The sequence below is a fragment of the Canis lupus genome, chromosome 7, assembly GCF_003254725.2.
Source record: "Canis lupus dingo isolate Sandy chromosome 7, ASM325472v2, whole genome shotgun sequence".
NCBI classification, from domain to species: domain Eukaryota; kingdom Metazoa; phylum Chordata; class Mammalia; order Carnivora; family Canidae; genus Canis; species Canis lupus.
The window spans coordinates 38,432,613-38,451,113 of record NC_064249.1 but is presented as its reverse complement, the minus strand read 5'-3'; the positions used below and the strand labels follow the sequence as shown (position 1 = coordinate 38,451,113).

Here is an 18,501-nt window from a genome sequence, read left to right as displayed (position 1 = left end):
AGAGAGAGAGAAACAGAGAGAGAGAGAGAGAGGCAGAGACACAACAGGCAGAGGAAGAAGCAGGCTCCATGCAGGGAGCCTGACATGGGACTCCATTCCGGGTCTCCAGGATCAGGCCCTGGGCTGAAGGCAGCGCTAAACCGCTGAGCCACCCTGGCTGCCCAATAAATGAAATCTTAAAAAAAAAGAAAAAAGAAATCTTAAGTGGTACCTGGGTGATTCAGTGGTTGAGCGTCTGCCTTTGGCTCAGGTTGCAATCCAGGGGCCTCACATCCGGCTCCCCGCAGGGAGCCTCCCCCTCCACTTGTGTCTCTGCCTCTCTCTGTCTCTCCTAAATAAATAAATAAATAAATAAATAAATAGGAAAAAAGAGAGTGGGCAGGCAGGATTGGGAGGTGGGCACCTCTACCTAGAGGCAAATTTAGTGATTTCAGGGCAGCAACTGGAACTGAGCATCCTCTGAGCTCGAGTTTCCACTGCCACCTCACCCTAGTATCATTTTTTAAAAGTATAAAAGAAACAGATGAAATTAATTTTAATAATATATTTATTAACCGTAGATAGCCCAAATAGTATCATTTAAACATATATTCAATGTAAAAAGTATTTTTTTAAGATTTTACTTATTTATTCATAGACAGAGAGAGAGAGAGAGGCAGAGATACAGTCAGAGGGAGAAGCAGGCTCCATGCAGGGAGCCCGATGTGGGACTCATCCAGGGTCTCCAGGATCACACCCCAGGCTGCAGGCGGCGCCAAACGGCTGCGCCACCGGGGCTGCCCTCAATGTAAAAAGTCCTAATGAGATATTTTACATTTTTGTACTAAATCTTCAAAATCCAGTGTGTATTTTTTTTTAAGCAGTTCTTTTTTTTTTAAGATTTTATTTATTTATTCATGATAGACACACAGAGAGAGAGGCAGAGACACAGGCAGAGGGAGAAGCAGGCATCATACAAAGAGCCTGACGTGGGACTCAATCCAGGGTCACCAGGATCACGCCCTGGGCTGCAGGCAGCACTAAACTGCTGCGCCACCGGGGCTGCCCAAATCCAATGTGTATTTAACACCTACACCATCTCTCAGTGTGGACACTAAATTTTCAATGGAAATTTTTTTTTTTTGTAACTTTATACCCAAGGCGGGGCTGGAACCCAGAGATCAGGAGTGTCACATGGTCTTCCAACTGAGGCAGCCAGGTGTTTATTTGAAATTCTTGATCTGTATTTTAGATTTTACAAGCACCTGGGGGGCTCAATGGGTTAAGTGTCTGCCTTTGGCTCAGGTCATGATCCCAGGATCCTGGGATTGAGCCCCACATCGGGTCTCTGCTCAATGGAGAATCTGCTTCTCTCTCTGCCTCTCTCCCTGCTTGGACTTTCTATCTCTATGCTAAAAATATAAATAAAATCTTTCTTAAAACATTAACAGTTGCACAATTTCCACTAATTTCAAGTGCTCAGTAGCCACACGGGCTGGTGGTGACTGCATGGGATAGCACTGAGCTAGGTAACCTCAGAAATTGTGCCTGTAAAGGGCAGCATGGCCTCGCGGGTGACTTCCTGGTGTTTATCTCCAGCCACACATCTCTGCACTGCGGACCTGCCAGTCTGGTGTCTACTCAAGTCTGCACTTGGATGTCTAATGGGTGCCTCAACCTGGCCTGCTCAAAACTGGGCTCCCCTCACCCCATGCCCCACCGCCCACCCCCAACTAGCAAGGCCAGTATTGACCCTCTTGGTTAAAGGCAACAACTCTCTTCCTGTTAGTCCTGCCCAAGCCTTGGTACTCTCCTTGACTCCTTCCTCCCTCTCCTCCCTCCTCTCTGGCCGGGCAATAAATCCTGTCAGTCCTTCCTTCAGAACCTTTCCAGGATCCCAGCCGTTCTCACTGCGGGGCACCCTCCCCGGCCAGGCCGCAGCAGCTCTGCTGGGATCGGGATGCGCTCCGAGGATCTCCTTTGGTCTGGCAGTTCCTGGCCCTGCTCCTGCAGCCTGTTCCCCGGAGTGCTGCGGGGAAAACAAGTCCCACCAGTCCCTCCCGGGCTCAGAACCCTGCAGGGCTCCCGTCTCCTCCAGGAGAGGAGCCGGAGTCCTTACAGTGGCGTCCCCTCCTGCCTCTCCGCCCCCAGCTTCTCAGGCGCCTCCTCCGGGGCGTCCGGCCTCCCGGGCCCTCGGGCAGGGGGAGCACAGGAGGGCCGCCAGCCGCCTGCAGGACCGGCTCCCTCGGCCCATCGCAGGAGAGAGACGGCCGCTTCTGCGCGCTCCCTTCATCTCCTTCCCATAACCACCCGGCACGTCACGTATTGTGCTGATGCTACTCTAACCCTGCCCTGAAGTGCAGCTCCGGCGGACGGGGGGCGGGGGGTGTCCGCTGCTCCGTCCCCAGCGCCCAGATGGGTGCCCGAACCCCAAAGGCCTTCCATACACATTTACACGCGCGAACGAATGACTTCCAGGCAGGGAGAAAAGTTGGAGCAAATCCGGGGCAGCCGTTCCCTCCCGAGGCCTGGAGCTGCGGGGGGCGGCGGGTGCAGACCTGCACCGGCTGCGGGGGGCGGGGGGGCTGCCGCGGGGCCCAGGGAACCCGGCCGACCAGGGGGTCGGGGAACTCGGAAAGAGCAGAGCGCGTCTTTAAACGCAAAGTGGGGGCTCGTTTCGGGGGATCCCAAAGGACGCACGGCCCCGGGGGCCGGGCTTTGTCCCCGGAGGAGCCGCGCACCCGGCCGCGCGCGCCGCACGCCCCGGCCCGGCTGGACCCCCGCCCACGGAGGCCCGGGCAGCCGGGGGGGGGGGGGCGGGGGGCGGCGAGGCCAGGGGGCGGCCCAGGTCGCGTAGGCGCCTACATCCGCTCGGTCTTCCATCCCGCCTGGGCCTCGGGGGGCGCCCTGGCCGAGCCGCGCCTTTCGGAGCGCGGGGCCGGAGAGCCGGGCGCGGGGAGGGGGAGGGCCCCGGGGGGCGGGGAGGGGGCCCCCGCGGTGCTCACAAAGAAGCGCGTCTTCCCGGGGCGCGCGGGAGCCCCGCCAGGCTTCCCAGCTCCCGGCCGCCTGACCCCGGAGTGGCCCGGGATTTATTTATCTTGGCGGAGGAAGGCGGGGCCTCTGTCTGGGAGACGAAAATCTTTCCAGGAAGTTTGTACCTATTAATACTTGAGTTCCTGGCAGCTGCTGGCAGCGCGGGGGGCGGGGGGCCAGCCTGCCCGGTCCGTGGGAGACAGGGCCGCGGACGCGCGTGGGGCGCGGGCTCTCGGGGGCGGCGCGCCCGAGGGGGGAGGGGACCGGGGCCGCGACGGCGGCGGAGGGGGCGGGGAGGGCCCCTGGGCCGCGGCCGTGGGCGCCGAGCGGGCGGGGCGCAGGAGCGGCGGCCCCGGGAGCCCCGGCTGGGAAGGACGGCCCGCGTTCCCGGGGCGCTGGCGGCCGTGAGGCCCGGAGCCCCGACGAGGTCCGGAGCTCGTCGTCACCTCGGTGCGGCCCCCGACCCGAGCGCGCTGCGCAGCCTCCTGGCAAGCTTCTCGTTAGCGCCAATCTGCAGAAGGTAAAATGGGAGCTCAGAGAAGTTTATAAGCTGCTCGGGTCACAGCGCTGCTCCCCAGGCCAGGTACCAGATTGCTGAGCAGGTACCAGATTTAGGACTTGCAAGACAGAGCCCCTTGGAAGCAAGTGCAACAGTGCTCCTCCTACAGCGTCAGCCGACAGACTCGCCCCCCGAAGGGGACAGAGGAACAAGTGCCCAGGCGGCCCACCCGCGCCACCCCAGGGCTTTGCGGTGTTGGGACTCCCGTTCGGCCGCCGCAGAGGCGCCTGCTCAGGGTTTCAGCCAATCACACATCTGGAACACTGCTCATTTTGCCAAATTTATTTTTAATACCAGTCAGGTGCACAGGCAGGTAAGATTTGTAGCGGTTGTCACAGCCACCTCTGGAGTGTGGGCGCCCCGCAGCTGTCCTCGGGGTGACACGGGAAGTCCTCACGCATAGTGGCATCACACGGTCTCTTCCCTGGCATTCCTGGTATTCCGAAGGCGGTGGTGGACACCAGGGCACCCTTCCCACTCAGGGGTATCAGCCTCACTTGCTCAGGGACTCTGTCCCACTCTGCATGGAGGTAGGTCACTAGTGAGGCGCCAAACGTGCAGGCACTTGGACAAAGGGAAGTTTGTCTCATGAACCTTTTCACTACGGTGGCCAGGGTCCCCTCCTCGACACCCCTCTGGTCCCCGCCTCAGCCACCCGGTTGCTCCCAGGTGGCCAGCGGACAGGAGACAAGGATGTGACAGACCAGAGGCTTCAAGATAGGACTTGCTGACCAGAAAGTCTTCCCGGACCCGCCCTCCTAAGAAGACTCCTCAGAGGGGAGTCCCCGGAGGAGCGTTGGCGCAGAGAACTGGCTGCCTGGGGAGCTGCGTCCCTGGGGCACCAGGCTTGGTGATCAGTGGAGGAATCTCAGCAGGGGAGGCGTTTTGGAAGCTTAAGTTCTCAAGCGTGCCTGCCCCCCCACCCCACCCCCGCCCCGCCCCAGAGCTCTCTTTCCCTAGCCTGAGCCATATCCCCAAAACCCTGCTTCTGTTTGCATTCATGCTGCCAACAGTTCTGTCCGGGGGGTCCGTGAAACAAATGCCCTCTCCCCAGCTTGGGTGGGCCAGGCCTGCCAGCTGCCTCCACTTTGGGCTGCAGAAAGCCTGCCAGGCTGCCCTGTGCAGGGGCCTGGAAGCATGACTGGTAGCATCAGCTATTTTAATGCAGAGTTAGGCACACAATCCTTGCTAAAAATAAATACAAAGGAAAACCCTAAAGTAGCTAAGCCTATTTCAATACCTTTTCTTTTTCTTGTTCCTGGTTCTTTTGTCTTCCCCTTGCAAGTTGGGAGCTGCATTTCACACAGGGCCCACCCTGAGTGTTGTCAGGGTTCCCACCCATGTCCTGTGCACACACAGCCCAAACTTGATCAGAGTTGGAGGAAATAGAGGGAAAAGAAGAGAGAAGATCCAACAGCCATTTTTTTTGAGTGCCATTTATATTAAATGGAATGGTGGCGTCACTTCTGAGACATGATAACTAAAAGGAGCTAGGGGTGATGGGCCCTATTCCCACCAACCCCCTTCCAGCTCTGCACAGCCCTCCATGAGGGAATGAATGTTTGCAAAGCACATTCTTAAGAAATGGCTCGCAGAATGCCCTCCCCTGAGGGGCAGAACAATCCAAGTGCCTTTGGGCTCCTGGGGCATTACTGCTTACGTTTTCAGAAAGGAAATACAGGGGAGGAAATTTTTTTCCTCTCCTCCTAGGTTCCTTGGCTGGTCTGGTAATCAGATTGACATAAGATAGATTAACAGGAGAAAAACTAATTTAATTATGTATGTTCAGGGGTCAGTGGAGGCTTCCCCGTGTTCCAGGGTGAGGGAAGTGGATGAGAGCTGCACTCCAGAAGGGTGGTGGGTGATTCATGGGGCAAGAAGAGCAGGTGTTTGGTAATTAGGTGGTTGCCCTCATACAGTTAGGTCTTTCAGATAAAAAGTTATCTCTGTTAACAGCTCTCTTTCTGGGCCAGGCCCCCTATCTAAAAATTTTTAGATAGTTAAGGGGGAGGTAAAAGTTTTTCTTGAGTCTGCTGGGTTTTAACTGCCTTCAGCTCAAAATAATAGACAAACCAAGGTGGCATATTTTGAGGTCCAGTATTTTGCTCCCCATCAGAAGCAAAGGGGGCAGACACCTTTGGGGTTTCCACCATTCAATTAAACAAGGAGGCCGGGGCACCTGGGTGGCTCAGGTCGTGATCCCAGGGTCCTGGGATTGAGCCCCACATCTAGCTTCCCATGAGGAGTCTGCTTCTCCCTCTGCCTGTGTCTCTGCCTCCCTGTGTCTCTCATGGCTAAATAAATAAAATCTTAAAAAAAAAAAAAAAAACTTTAAAAAATTAAACAAGGAGGCCACTACACTGATGTGGCTCTAATGCCAGGAGGGGGGGCTATGTAAGCAAACCAAAATCCAAGTCTGTAAATGCCTCAAGGTCACGAAATCAAAGGGAGAACAACAATCACAAAGCCAAGTAGGCTTAAGCTATAGCCAAGTAAATGATTGCCTTTCTTTGATCTGTACTTTCTCTATATAAGTCCTGCCCTTGGCTCCTGGCGGAGCACTCCTAACCGCTTCCTGTTGGGCATGTTCCAGTCCAAACAATTTTTGTTTAAATAAATTCTTAAAATGCCTCCTTTTTTTTTTTTTTTTTTGAACCCAACCTGGACTGGAATCAGTCTTTTCTATATTTCTAGGGACTGAGCCACATCCATTCCATATGGGGTCAAGGAGGTAGTGCCTACCTGGTATGTCATTAGAAGTTTTTAATGCCCTCCCCCGCCCCCTTCCCCCAGGTTGATAGGATCAGGGGTGGGCCCTTGCTGCCATCAGGGCCTCTTCCCTAGAAATTGGCACAGGGAAGGGAAGGAAGGAGAGTGACAAAGTCCAACATCTGGCTGCCCTTTCAATGGGTTTCTGTTCACTCCCTTTTTTCTAGAATATGGGTCAATAGGCAAGTATGCCTATTTCTTTGCATAATTTTTTTTTCAAAGATTTTTATTTTTTATTTTTATATATATATATATTTTTAAATTTTTATTTATTTATGATAGTCACAGAGAGAGAGAGAGAGAGAGAGAGAGGCAGAGACACAGGCAGAGGGAGAAGCAGGCTCCATGCACCGGGAGCCCGATGTGGGATTCGATCCCGGGTCTCCAGGATTGTGCCCTGGGCCAAAGGCAGGTGCCAAACCTCTGTGCCACCCAGGGATCCCCTCAAAGATTTTTATTTTTAAAGTAATGTCTACACTCAATTTGGGGCTCCAACTCACAACCTCAAGATCAAGAGTTCCATGCTCTACTGACTGAGCCAGCCAGGCACCCCTGGATTTTTTTTTGCACATCTCCTAATATTTTTTTATAGACAAATGGACATCTTATTTTATTTTATTTTAAGATTTTATTTATTTATTCATAGAGACACGGGGGGTGGGGCAGAGGCACAGGCAGAGGGAGAAGCAGGCTCCATGCTGGGAGCCTGACGTGGGACTTGATCCAGGGTCCCCAGGCTGCAGGCAACGCTAAACCGCTGTGCCACTGGGGCTGCCCATCTTATTTTATTTTATTACTTTGTTTGGTGTTTTTTTTTTTTAATGGGCATCTGATTTTTCTAAAGATCTTATTTATTTATTTGAGAAACAGAGAGAGCACCTGTGCAAAGGGGGAGGGAGAGGGACAAGCATAAGGCCCTGAGATCATGACCTGAGCTGAAACCAAGAGTGAAAATGCTTAAGTGATTGAGCCCCCCAGGCGCCCCACAAATGGACTTTCTAGCTAACATGTCATCCCAGGTCTGGTCTGGATTCTGGCCTGTCCCGGTGCCATGGTTGCAGTTGGGTTTTGCGAGTTCATTGGCTTGCTTAGAGGAATCCTGTGGAGTGTATCCCCACAGTGTGGAGGTGCTACTATCTGCTCATTTTGTCTTCTTGTTTTGACTTTTTTTTTTTTTTTTTAAGATTTTATTTCTTTATTCATGAGAGACACAGAGTGAGAGAGGCAGAGACACAGGTAGAGGGAGAAGCAGGGAGCCTGACGTGGGACTTGATTCTGGGTCTCCAGTATCACAACCTAGGCCGAAGGCGGCGCTAAACCGCTGAGCCACCCAGGCTGCCCTTGTTTTGACTTTTAAGACTTTTCTAGAGGCTGTCCCTGTGAGTCTGCAATTAGTCAAAGGTTGCGCCAAACGTTTTGCGCCAGGAAGGCTCTTACCTTCTGCTGTGAGAACTGTGTGTACATCAGGGGAATGCATTCAAAGTTTAGGCAGTTTGATGCGTTGGACCCAGGTTTGCTTCCTACCAGGCTTTTCGTATCTTGTCTGCATGCGTGCAAGGCATGCCACTCAGCTGGGTGTGTGTGGAGAGCTGCGGCCCTCTCTGAGCTCTCCTGGGTGTGGCACGGCCTTGCACATGCACACAACCATCCAGGCCACTCAGGATGTGATGAGGACTACCCTCGTGAGGCAGTCTCTTCTTCCTCTCTTCTCCAGGGGCCAGAGTGCAAGGTCATTAGTGACCAGCGGTAGGATTCTTATTGCCATGGCCAAGAAGGATGCCTGTGGGTTAGAGCCTCACACACAGCCTGGCAGCCTGAGCTTCACAGCTAAGGTACTAAGGCCATGCTGGGGTCATCCTGCTCTCACAGGAAAAATATTTATGCTCTTGAACCAGCTCAACACAGCCTTGTCACTTCTTGTCACTAAGGGAGGGCAGAGGCCCTGGGGAAAGAAACCACAAAGACACAGTTCTCAGCCACAAAAAGCTCTGGCTCTGGGTGGGAAGGGAGCCAGGTAAACAGTTCTAGGACAATACCCCAGGTGCCCTAAGGAAGCTAGGTGCCCCATAGGTACATTTTCTAAGATTTGTGCTGTTTATTTTTTTTTAATTTTTATTTATTTATGATAGTCACAGAGAGAGAGAGAGAGGCAGAGACACAGGCAGAGGGAGAAGCAGGCTCCATGCACCGGGAGCCCAATGTGGGATTCGATCCCGGGTCTCCAGGATCGCGCCCTGGGCCAAAGGCAGGCGCTAAACCGCTGCGCCACCCAGGGATCCCGATCTGTGCTGTTTAAAAGATGATCTGAGACATAATGAAATGTCTAGAGTTTATTTGAGAGAAACTGACTTGGTTTGGGGGCACCCCATCTAGCAGACACACAGAAGCTCCAGGGAGCCGCGCAAAATCCAACTTTTATAGGAAGCAAGAGCAAGAAAGGTATTCGGGCAAAACAGCAGGTCGGGTGTGGCAAGGTCACTTTCCTTTAGGGAGTGACAGGGTCTGCTAGGCAGACGACCTCGTTAGTGCTGATCACGACGAGATCCCAGCAGACTGGTTTAAGATTCCATTTCTGCGACAGTGGACCTGGCATTGAGGTAAGTCCTGGTTTGGTGCCTGGATGCTGAGCACGAGGGGCTCCAGTCTGGGCCTCCTGCCTTGTTTCTGTCCTTTACAAGAGTATGTTACTCTGTTGTGATTCATTTAGTTTTTGCTTTTGTTCACATCACTTTTTCTAAGTATTTGACTTACTTATGTACTTGTGGGGTGTCTGACACATGCAAGGGCTGGGCAGACCAGGGACTGGTGTTACCTGATTAATGTTCAGCCACTGTGCAGTAGGGGCCTTCTGCCTCGTGTTGGGTCTTCTAATCCTTTCCAAAACTCCATGAAGGACACCCTTATCTCCGTTTTACAGAGGGGAGACAGGCTCAGGAAACACAAGGAGCTGCCCAAGGACAGTCAGCTTTTAGGGGTCTTTCTGGTTATCTATTGCTGGATAGTTAAATCATCCTGACTCAATGGCTTAAAAATAATACACTTCGGTTATGCCTCGCATTTTCTGTGGGTCAGGGGTTCAGGAGTGGCTTTGTTCTGGCTTTGGGTCTCTTGCGAAGTGGTTTGTAGTCAGGATGTGAACCTGGGCTGCAGTCGTCTGAAAGCTTGACTGGGGCCAAGGCTCGCTTCCCAGCCTGCTCACGCACGTGGCTGTTGGTGGGTGCCTCAGCCCCTCTACAAGGGCCTCTCCAAAGGTGGCTCTCGAGGCCTCACAACATGCCAGCTGGCATCTCCCACAGTAGTGCCATCGAGTGGGAGCCCCATGGAGACCGCAACACCCTTTACGACCCATCTCAGAAGTCATGTGTCAGGCCCACCACATCCTCCTGTTTATAAGTGAGTCACCAGGCACAGTCCCGCTTACACACCAGGGGAGGGGATTGTGCTCTGTCTTTTGAAGGGAAGCATGCCAAAGAATTGAGGGTATATTGTGAAGCCATTACAGGGCTGGGGCACCCGGGTGGCACAGTCGCCTAAATGTCTGACTCTTGTTTTTGGCTCAGGTCATGATCCCAGGGTCCTGAGATTCAGTCCCACATTGGGCTCCCCAGAGGGAGCCTGCTTCTCCCTCTGCCTATGTCTCTGCCTCTCTCTGTGTCAATCATGAATAAATAAATAAAATCCTTAAAAAATAAATAAATAAAGGGCTGACCCAGAGTTTTACCTTTAGTTTGCAGGACCCCAAGGCCCATGTTTTCATTTGGCCCCCTGGAGGTTTGTGGAGATAATTCTCAGGATGTGAGGTACTGGGGTGGGTCACAAGGTCTTCGCCCTCAGGATGCCCCCATCTGGACTTGTCATAAGGATAAGACTCCAGGAGGCAATATGGGCTCTGGCTTGATGCGTGTGAGTGGCCTTTAGAGCCAAGGTCAGAGGACAGCAGGGCCAGAGTGGGTCTGAGGGCCTGGGGCCAACCCATCAAGCTCCAGGGGGCTGGGCCTTCCTGAGTTGAGGTGAAGGGAGGGAGAAGGCATTCTGAACTAGAGCACCAGTGAGAATGAACTGGGAAAGAGGGAGCTGGTATGGCAGCCAGGGGAAGTTGAGAGGCCCCTGAAGTGAGGGGAGAGCCATGACCAGATCCAAGGGACTAGGGAGCAGTGGCCTCATGTCACTGCCTGCTTGCGGCTGGGGGTGTCTCATATGGGAACGGTGTGACCCTCAGCTGCCTGGGCCCCCACAGCAGGCTCAGACTTTCTTGTTGGGCCCCAACCAGGATAATGTAGCAACTGTCCCTTTCCTCTCATGGCTCTGGCTGACCCACTGGGGACAGGTGCTAGGCCTCACAGGCTGCTTTTCTCCCTGTCATCATAAAAGCTCCTCCCCTTTGGGGCTTGCAGGGCTCCTGGGCCTCATATTCCTGCAGTGTCTCCAAGCCCCACTCACCTCTGCTCACACTGGTCAGGGACCTGGATTATTGGGAAACCTTTCTACGCTGGGCCTCTGACTCCCACCACCATGTAGCTCCTGGGATGAGCCCTGTCCCTGAGAGGGGGGTCCTCTCTTGCCAGCTGTGGGGGGGTGGTGGTGACAAATGCCAGATGTACTATGGACGACACAGGGTGGGGGAGTAGGTCAGAAGTTGGGGGATGTTCCCCCGTCAGATGATCTGTTCTGGGTGGGGGAATGGTGCTCCCTGATGGGCAGTGTCAGCCGGAAGTTTCATTAGAGAAGACCCTGACACTGACAGGTGAAGAAGAGTAATGATGATGAATGTGGGGGAGCTGAACCATACATCCTGACGATCCAGGCCTCAAGAGAGGCTGCAGTGGGAAGTCCATCAGGCTCCTTGCTGCCCAGAGGTCTCTGGTTATCAAGGTAACTAGGACTGTTGTTGGGAGAAGGGCAGTGCTCTGGGGCATCGGTGCACCTTTGACTTTGGGCTGCTGCCCAGGGCGTGCAGGAATGGAGAGAGGAGGAAAGAGGAAGGGGAGGTTCCCGAGATCAGGCACCTGGGCTGCTTTGGTGAGAGGAGGGGGTGTGAAAGGGACTTTTCCTGGGATTGAGGGTGTTTTTATAGGAGGAGAGGAAAGGAAAGGAAGAGAAGAAGGATAACAAGTTCTCCTGGCTGATGGCTGGCTGCAGGGGGATACAAGGGGCCCTGTGGTAACTTCCAGAGCAGGCCCTGGAGGGAGCAAGTGAGGTCCCTGGGGAGAGGGAGGAGGGAGGAGGGAGGTCCCTCAGTGGCAGGGCCAGGGAGGGAGGGGGCTGCAGAAGTGCTCCCTCTCCTTCTGGGACATCTGTCCCTGTCCTATGCTTCCCACGGGGTCCTTGAGACCAACATGCCATCTCCACCCAAGTGAGTCCAGAGAAATGTCCAGTAAGTTGAGGAATGCGGTGTATGTGGGGGGGTAGGGGACAGCAGAGAGGAGTCGGGAATGGGCAGGGGTCCGCCCATCCCCAGGCCAGAGTCCCACTGAAGCACCCACTCCAGGCAGGGTTGGAGGCCCTCGCCAGCACATGCAAGCTGCCTGGCCAGTGAGGCTGCTCCCATGATGGTCTCCAGGTCTCTTCCAGCTGAGGCTTGCAGAGCAACCAAAGAATCTGTCCTAGAAAGTGGGGGTGTAGGATGTAGAGGCCTGCCGGTCCTCTGCAGCTGTTCAAGGCATAGTGGTGAGCTCCCAGCCAGCTCCCCACAATCCCACACCTGCCCTGGGCCTTGAAGGGGTTCAGAGCAAGTCTCCCCAAAATGTGCCACTTTGGCATGTGGACTATTTGGGGTGAAGGCAATCAGGACCCAGCAGACTCAGGAGAAAGTTCTGCCTCTCCCATAACTACCTAGAAGGATGTAAATTGTGGGTTCTTCCCAGAATCAGAATTATTACCAGAGATAAATTTTATCTGTGTGACCCATGTGTATGGCAGGGCAGACATCTCATTACCAAACATTGCCCCATGAATGGTGGTCCTCCACGTGGAGGCCCCGGGCCCCTCTCCATCCCTCAGCTCTAGATGGCACATGAGCCTGATTTTACCTTTTCTTTGAACCTCTCTGTATGTGGGGTTCCAGCAGGCACGGAATTAGATGGGATTGGTTTCTGTTCATCTGTCTCATGTCAGTGTGATTCTTAGACCTGCAGAAGAAACTCGGCAAGGTGGATAAACAATTTTCCTCCCCAACAGCCCTATATCTATTTTTACCAGGGAAGCTTGTCTCCTGGGTGGGCCGGATTTCTCTTTACCCAGTGTACTTAGAGGAGGGTCTGCTCGTGACGCCCCAGGCTTGTACTGATGGTCATGCAGGCAGCCCCGGGGTCGGTCCTCCTGGGCAGGAGGGGACCTGGCTCCCACCCTCCAATGCCTCGATTTGAAAATAAGGAACAAGGCAGTGTGTACCACTCTGGTGTATGCGTTCTCTGGGGAGGTCCACACACGGGGCTCCCAGGGATCCGGGCAGGAGACGGTGGCTCAGGGAGGGCCAGCGCCTACCCTGAGGTCACACGGCGACCCAGCGGGGTTCTCCCACGGGTGCCCTGGGGGCTCGGGCCGGGGCCGGGGACCTGCGCTCCGCCCTTCCCCGCCGGCAGCCCCGTGGGGGACCTCCGGGCACCGCCTCCCGGGCTCCTCCGACGAGGGCGACGGCGTCAGGGCGCCCTCCGGTGGCCGCCGCGCGCGGAGCTTGCAGCCGGGGCGGGGGGGGGTGACTGCGGCCGGGGACCCCCGCGCAGGGGTGTCCGGGCCTCGCGGGCGCGTTTCCTTGCCAAAGGCATGTCTGCGCTGAAACCGACTTTGTGTAAAATCGATGAAATCGATATCGCCTCGTGGCTCCGTGAAGCGCCCCCGCGCCCCAGGCTGTGCGGAGTAGCGAGCGCGGGGCCCGCGGCACCGGAAACGCCGGCTATTGTGTCTGCGCGGGTCGGCGGCGGGCCCAGGGGGAGGCGGGGCCCCGCCCCCCGCGCCCAGGCCCCGCCCCCCGCGCCCAGGCCCCGCCCCCGCCCCTTTGTGCCGCGCGGCCCGCGGGTCCGCCGAGAACGCCGGCTGGCATCGCCCCGCGCGGCCGGACCCCAAGCCCGGGGCGCGAGGGGGGCACCTCCGCAGCCCGCGCCCCCCGCCCGCCCCGGCTGAGGCCCCGAGGTCGCGAAGGATAAACCCCTCGCCCCTCCGCGTTTTAAAAATCGCCTGCATCTGCCGAGCGCAGCCAGAGGCGCGGAGCCGGGCGGATGAAATGGGAGCCGAGGGCTGCGGGCGGCCGCCGCTGGGCACCGCGTCCCCTCCCGCTCCCGCTCCCGCTCCCGCTCCGGCTCCCGCGTGCTGTGGGGCGGCTGCGCTTGGCCTGGCCTTCCGGCCCGCGGGAGCCGAGCAGCCGGGCGGGGCGGGGGGGCCGAGGGTAGGGGCGTGGCGGGGGGCGAGCGGGGCAGCCCAGCAGCTCCCACGCGCGGGGGCGCGGTCCACGCAGGGGGCTCCGGGGGGTGGGGACGCGGGCGGGCGAGCGGGGGCGCCACACCAGGGTCGCTGTCTGCGCCCTGGCGCGTGGTGGAAGGGGTGGGGAGGAGGTGGCCGAGCACTGAGGACTGGAAGGATGGGGGTGGAGGGTGGGTCCTGAGCCTGGCAGGTGCCCGGAGGCTTCACCGGGCAAGGAGGAAACTCCCGGAGGAGCTGAGGCTGCACGTTGCGTGTCGGCTGGAGAGAAGTTGGCCAGGTGGGGTTGGGGTTGAGGAGGGGCACCCAGAGAGTAGAGAGGGCACCTGTGAAGTGGCTTCTCAGGACAGGGTGGAGAATGGTGAAATGGGTACCAGAGCTTACGGCCTGTAAAAAAGGCAGTTCACTGCAGATGGGCAGACAGTACATCCCCAGCCCGTGTTTGCACAGCTCCTCCCTGAGATGTGCTCACTAGTGGTCATGGTGATCTGCCTGGGGGGGGGGGGGGGGGGGCTCCCAGTGGGAGTGTGCCAAGCCTTGTCCCCAACTACTTTGAAAACCCAGCAAAATTGTCTCCTGTAGTTGTCTCATCCCCTGACTTTCAATTTGGGTCCTGATAAAAATTTCTTGCTATGCCAGAGGCCCCTTGAAGTATCTGGGGCAATGGTAGGGACTCAGATGCTAGCAACAGGTTTCGTTTGCTTAATTTACCTTTTGTCTTAGAAACTTAAAAAGATCGGGCAGCCCGGGTGGCTCAGCGGTTTAGCGCCGCCTTCGGCCCAGGGCCTGATCCCGGAGTCCCCGAATGGAGCCCCCCGTGGGGCTCTCTGCATGGAGCCTGCTTCTCCCTCTGCCTGCGTCTCTGCCTCTTTCTGTTTCTTTCTTTTTTTTTTTTTTCTTTTTTTAAGATTTGTTTATTCATGATAGAGAGAGAGAGAGGCAGAGACGCAGGCAGAGGGAGAAGCAGGCTCCATGCAGGGAGCCCGATGTGGGACTCGATCCCAGGACTCCAGGATCGCGCCCTGGGCTGAAGGCAGGCGCTAAACCGCTGAGCCACCCAGGGATCCCCTGTTTCTCTTGAGTAAGTAAATAAAATATTAAAAAGAAAAAACTTAAAAAGATATACAGAAAGGGTGTGTAGAAGTAAAAGGCCTCCTTCCCATAACCCTCCCTCGCCAGAGGGTAGTGTCCTGACCAGCCCCTCCCCCATCCACTTTCAAACTTCTGTCAATAAAGGCCAGTTTTTTAATATTTAAATTCAATTAATTAACATAGGGTATTAGTTTCAGAGGTTGAATTTAATGATTCATCAGTTGCATATAACACTGGTCCTCATCACATCACGTGCCCTCCTTAATGCCCATCACCCAGTGACCCAATCCCCTGATGCTTGTCCCCTCCAGCAATCCCTAGTTTGTGTCCTATGATTAAGAGCCTCTTATGGTTTGTCTCCCTCTCTGATTTAGTAAGCAGAATCATGCTGTATGTATTGTTCTTTGATGCACTTGGAGATGTTCTCAGCCTAGTGCACTCCTTTTATTCATTAAACCTTCCATAGAATTAGTGTCACTTTGGGTTGCTTCATTCTGCTGTTATAATTATGCCCACTTTTGTGCACAAATTTGAGCGAGCATAGGGACTGGAATTTGAGGGGAAGAGTCCATTTGAGTCCTTGTTGATCTGAGTGAGGTGAAGGCGTGTTGACTTTGCATTGAGCAGGTGGCCAGCAGTACATTCTGACTCAGGCAGCAGGGACGCTGGACCTGGGACCTGCAGGCCGATGGGGTCATGGTGGCATTGTGTGCGATGGAGATGTGGCTGGTTTTGCTCCTGGTCATGAATTCCTTTAACTTTTGTTTTCTGGGAAAGTGTCTCTCCTATTCGAAATGAAAGCCTTGATGGTTAGAGTATTTTTGGCTGCAGATTTCTCCTTTTAGCACTTTGAATATATCATGCCACTGTCTTCTGACCTGCAAAATTTCTGAATGATCCACTGATAGCCTTATGGGGTTTCCCTTGTATATAACTGCTTTCCTTTCTCTTGCTTTTAAACTTCTTTCTTTATCACCATTTTTGGCCATCTTATTTACTTTGTGTTTTGGTGCAGACCTCTTTGGGTTGATTTTGTTTGGGGGCTCTCTGTGCCTCCTGGTTCTAGATTTCTCTTTCCTTTCCCAGATTCAGAAAATTTTTCAGCTATTATTTCTTCAAATAAATCTTCTGCCCCCTTTTCTCTCTCTTCTCCTTCTGGGATCCCTATCACGCGACTCTTATTATACTTGACAGTGTCACCGAGTCCCCTAGGTCTCTTCTCATTTTGTGTATTTTTTTTTCCCCTCTTACCTGCTCAGCTTGATAACTTTCCATTACTCTGTCCTCCAGGTTACTGATCTATTCTACTTCCTCTTGTTTGCTATTTATTCTAGGTGGTCTGTTTTTAATTTCATTTAGTGAGTTCATTATCTCTAATTGGTTCTTTTTTAGGTCTCCTATCTCTTTGTGGAGGGTCTCATGGAGGTCCTGCACTCCCTTCTTGATTCCAGCAAATATCTTTATGAGCATTACTTAAAATTAACTATCAGACACATTACTTAATCTTCATTTGTTTAGGTATCTGGCTATGGTTTTGTTCCACTCTTTCATTCGGGACATACTCTTCTGTCTCATTTTATCTGCTTCTGTTTCTATGTGTTAAGTAAGTCAGCTTTGTCTCCACACATGAAAGTAGTGGCTTTATGAAGAAGAGATCGTGTAGTGCCCAATGTCTCCTTTTCAGCAGAAAATGGTGCTTCAGGGGTGTTTGCCTGCAGCCCAGTCTGTGATGGCTCTTTGCCTGTTGTGGGCAGGGTCTGGTCCCTGTGGTGTTAGTGGGCCAGTCTGGGACCGCCTTGGGCCTGAGTGGAGTCAGACCAGGTGTTTGCCAGGGATGAAGTAGCACCAAACTGCAGGGCACTCTCCCTGTATTGTCCCCCAGAAGCTTTTATTGGTGTGCGTGGCCTGCAGAGAGACCAGCTGCCTGTCCCCAGCCGACTGCTGGGGCCGCTGTCAGACTGGCCTGTGGTCCTCTTCCCCTCTCCCTGGGGCCGGACTCACTTTGGAGTGGGGCTGGCCCTTATCGGAGCTGCCTGCACACTGCCAGGGTGGTGGGGCTGTTTTGGTGGGAACTTGCCAAGAGCATGCACAGGGGTGGGAAGGTTTTTGAGCTGCTGGTTCCCTGCGGGAGGGCCCCCAGCACCAGGATTGAGGCAGGCCAAGCCCCAGGGGTGGATCCGCAGGAGCACGGGGCAGGCAGTTAGCTGGAGCCTCTCCGCGCTAGTTCCCACAGGCAGGTAGCGGGGGTCCAGGCTCGGGGGGCCGGGGGGGGGAGTGTCCCCCACCAACCTCTGTCCCTCCGAGACACCGGTTGCGATGAATCAACAACTGTCCCGTGTGCCCCAGACGTTTTTCAAACTGCCGGTCCTACCCCGTCTCTCCACGGGCAGCTGGCCCTGCTGTCTGTCCCTTAGGGGCAGGGGCTAGGCTTCCTCTCACCCTCCGCCTCTCCTCTCTGGGAGCCAAGCTGCTAATTCTGAACAATTCCAGGTGTTAGGGCCCCGCTGCTTGTAAGAACTCAGGAGACTCGCCCCCCCCGCCCCCGCCCCCGCCCCCTGCTGGATTTCCCAGCCCAGTGCCGCGGGGTTTGTCTCCCCTGGCGTGAGGCTCCGCTGTCCCCGCCGTCCCCCTCCCCCCGCCCTGCTCCCCCTCCCCTCCCCTCCCCTCCCCCGCCCTCCTACCCCCTTGGCTGGGGCCCCTTGCCTACCCCCGGCTGCGGCGGAGAGCGCGTTCTGCGGCCCCGGCGGCCTTCGGGGGTCCCCGCCCCGCGCCCTCCCGGCGGCCGCCCCGCAGGAGGCGCGCCCGCCGTCCTCCCAGCAGCCTCTGCTCCCGCCGCACAAAGGGCAGCGCAGGGCGCAGGCGCGGCCACTAGGTGGCGCTCAAGGCCGGAAGGTGAGGCCGCCGGCGGCCGGGGCGCGGAGGCCCGCAGAAGCCCCCGGGGTTTCCCCCAGGCCCGGCCGCCCCACTAGACACCTGGGGGTGCGGAGGGCTCCGCAGGCAGCGAGGGCTGCAGCCCAGGGGCCGGGTGGGCGCCCCGGACCCCCCACTGCGGGGGAGATGCGGGCCCCGGCGGCTGGGGGCGCGGAGGGTGTCTGCCTGCTGGGCCCTGCGGCTCGCATGGCTCTCGGGGCGCCGCCGAGGAAGGAGGAAGACGCCGGCCGGAGCCCAGCACGTGACGGCGCGTCGCCCCCCGGCCCGGCTCCCCGACAGGCTGGGCCCGGCGTGCCCGAAGCCCCCTCCGCGCCCACACCCAGGGCAGGGGGCAGTGGGCCTGCTGCGCTCCCTCCAGCAGGGCAGCGGGACCCCTGTCCCACCCCATCCTGTGTGTCCCCCAGGGCGGAGCCCGCACCCCCAGGCCTCCGGCCGCCAGAGCTGCCCCTGCTCCGGGACTGGGCCTCCTGCAGGACTTTGTTACATAAATGACTTTGCAGGGGAACCTTAGCCCCCAGCCCACGTCCCCAGCACCCTGTAGGTGCTCCAAGAGCTTTGTGGAGGACCGACGCACTCTGGCTGATTAAAGTCCTCCTCCTCCCCTTCTCCGAACCTTCAGGTGGGGACCCCAGGTGAGCTGCGGTGCTGTGATCTCCTGAAGGTGGCTGTGCCATCCCATGGGTGAGCACCCACCTCCACCCCAGGGCCACATGCACACCCTGCAG

General features: G+C 56.1%; 2 long non-coding RNA genes across 2 annotated transcripts; both read right to left on the bottom strand.

The window, feature by feature from the left end:
* Positions 1-8,474: 8,474 nt before the first annotated feature.
* Positions 8,475-13,268, bottom strand: LOC112648237 (uncharacterized). Its single transcript, XR_003128846.3, has 3 exons — positions 12,731-13,268; positions 12,370-12,468; positions 8,475-11,943 (listed from the first exon to the last, which is right to left on the bottom strand). It is a non-coding gene; the product is annotated as an uncharacterized LOC112648237 (long non-coding RNA).
* Positions 13,269-15,032: 1,764 nt separating this feature from the next.
* LOC125755434 (uncharacterized) lies at positions 15,033-17,648 on the bottom strand. Its single transcript, XR_007411995.1, has 2 exons — positions 17,553-17,648; positions 15,033-15,630 (listed from the first exon to the last, which is right to left on the bottom strand). It is a non-coding gene; the product is annotated as an uncharacterized LOC125755434 (long non-coding RNA).
* Positions 17,649-18,501: the final 853 nt, after the last annotated feature.